Here is a 2,500-nt window from a genome sequence, read left to right on the forward strand (position 1 = left end):
AATAATGCACATCATTTTTACAGCAACTCCCGTGTGCGTGCACACCGCTCAGGGCACTGTATATATAAGTTCAAGAACAAAGAAACTTGTACTTGTTTCTATAGCGGCCCATATTATCACAACTATTTGACCATTTTTTGATCATGTATGGCTAATCTTGATGTCCTAAAAATATTGATGTCAAAATTTTGAGTGTATCCAAACGATTAGATTTTTTGGCGCAAACCATCAGATTATTTGTGCGTGTGTGGTACTCCATCCATATTTTGCGCAAACTTCATTTATTTTATTTGCCGCGGGATAGAAAACCTCAACATGGCGCCATCTAAAGAGGAGAAAAAATTTCTTCTTTAGCTGATAGATGTATATCAGAGTTAATCCGCGCTTTGGAAAGGGAAAAGCAATGATTATTCTGATAGAATTTTTTTTTTAAATGATGCGTATCAGATTCTTCTGGACAAATATCGCAAGTGGTATAAGGACAGGGCGAAAGATGAGTTGAAGAAGAAGATCAACTTGTCACGGACAAATTTTAGATAGGAACTGAAAAAGGTCAACGTCTCCCAAAAGTCCAAAAACCACTTTTTGCTCCACTTTCGTTTCATGTTTTTTCGCCTGAAGACTAAAATTAAGCAAGAGCCAACGCTGTTGGTATGTACATGGCGACGTCTAGGCACAAACTGATCATTGCTGCTTGCACAATATTGAGCCTAAAGGGAGAACGTCAAACTCCATACTTTTGACGTTAAAAAGTTTGACCAAAAGTTTGTGCGAGAATGAGCTACTTATTATAGGTATCTCGGTCTTTCTACTGGGATGTTGCATCCCTCTCAGTCCGGGTTGGCCCTTACTGGCAGGGTCGGAAGCCCGCCTCCTAAATGATCTAATTGAGTCGATATTTGAGTGAAAAACATCTTGGTTAAAAGGTTTTTAAAAAACGTATATGAATCAGGTGTTTGCCATATATGACTGAATGGCTGGGGGGGTTGAGGGAGTGGGTGGCAAGCCGTTAGTTCAGGTGGTATCACGCTGAATAGCGGTGCTGATATCCCTGGTTCAAATCCTCAAAAGGGCGTTATTGAGCTTGAGTTATTTTCGTGTCAGGAGTTTGGTGCTGCACTGTTTTGGCTCTTTTCTTCCTATCAATCAGATGTGAACGCCAAATTCGGAGTTCCTGCTTCTTAAATAAGCTTGCACAGTATTTAAAAGTGCCGAAAAACGAACAATATGCTAGGAATCACCGAATTGATTGAAATCGATACAATACAATCGCATGTGAATCGAAGCAGAGGCGTTTGGTCCTACGCTCCGTCTTCGGTTGATACATTGTTTAGTCTTAGTAAGAGTTTTGCGGCATTTGCAACACTAATAGGTCACACATGTGCCGTCAAAGATTAGAGGTTTTACTGGAGAGTAAACATACAAAGAAAAGAAGGAGAAGAGAACGGCGATAGATGTTTGATATATAAAAAAGAGATAGCCACACCAGGGTACCTGCCAACCACTCACTGATAAGCTGTAATCAGTCGCTTTCATCAATGTAAGAAAGACTATTTGTCTCGTGACAAGGTGGAATCAGACGTTCGTCGATTCTCTGGTATCATCTTAAAGCATGTTCATTTGCCTTGCTGTTTAAAAAAATAGTTTGGTAATTCTAATAGCTTGAGAGTCCTTTGCAACTGAAAAATGACATTTTTTGTGCCTGTAATCAATGTTTTCCAGTGAAATCCATACAGCAATGTGTGTTTTAAATGGATATAAAAGGTGTTGAGACAAAATAAGAAAATTAGAAAAATATTGCCCAACGGTAAGAAAAATGATAATGTCTTTGATTTCATTATTTTGACAAGCGCCTGATTTCACCACAATGCCTCACATTTAGGAGATGAGATGCATGGCATAAGCTGAGTGGGCTGATGGATTTTTTGTAGGCGGATGGAGAAACTCGATGAAATAGAATCATACACACAAGACTTGAACTTATTACTTTCGCTTGCATCGCCGAAGAGTCTAACCAATTCACCCCAGATGCTATTCTCTCTCTCTCTATATATATATATCTCTCTGTGTAACATAAAACAACACACACACACACACGCGCGTGCGCGCACGCACACACACACACACACACACACACACACACACAAGCACACACACATGCAAACACACACACACACACACACACGCACGCACGCGCACGCGCACGCGCAAAACAAACACCCCTTCCCCTTCCCGCAAATATACAAAAAGAACAGACATACGTCAACATTCAGTGTATAGATAACTAGATCAAATTACGTATCAAAGATAGAAAGTTTAATCAATCTTCAAATTACATTCATGGCGTGTAAAAACTATTTCATTCCTTGATTTATCACCAGTAAAAAAAAAATAGCAATGATAATAAATCGAGAATAAAGTTAAGTGCACAAAAGAAGTAAAATAAAACGTGGGTGGGAACTTAATTTACAGCATAAATAATAGCAGTTGAATTTACTTG

General features: G+C 39.1%; 1 protein-coding gene across 3 annotated transcripts in view; it reads right to left on the minus strand.

The window, feature by feature from the left end:
• Nucleotides 1-2,294: 2,294 nt before the first annotated feature.
• The window catches only part of LOC101864324 (ABC transporter F family member 4), a 30,867-nt gene continuing 30,661 nt past the window's right edge, over nucleotides 2,295-2,500 (minus strand). For all 3 annotated transcript variants that reach the window (XM_005106595.3, XM_005106594.3, XM_005106596.3), the window contains one exon: nucleotides 2,295-2,500. This exon is cut by the window's right edge and continues 1,247 nt beyond it. The gene's annotated coding sequence lies outside the window, so the exon portion shown is untranslated.

The sequence above is a fragment of the Aplysia californica genome, unplaced genomic scaffold (genome assembly GCF_000002075.1).
Source record: "Aplysia californica isolate F4 #8 unplaced genomic scaffold, AplCal3.0 scaffold00545, whole genome shotgun sequence".
NCBI lineage: Eukaryota > Metazoa > Mollusca > Gastropoda > Aplysiida > Aplysiidae > Aplysia > Aplysia californica.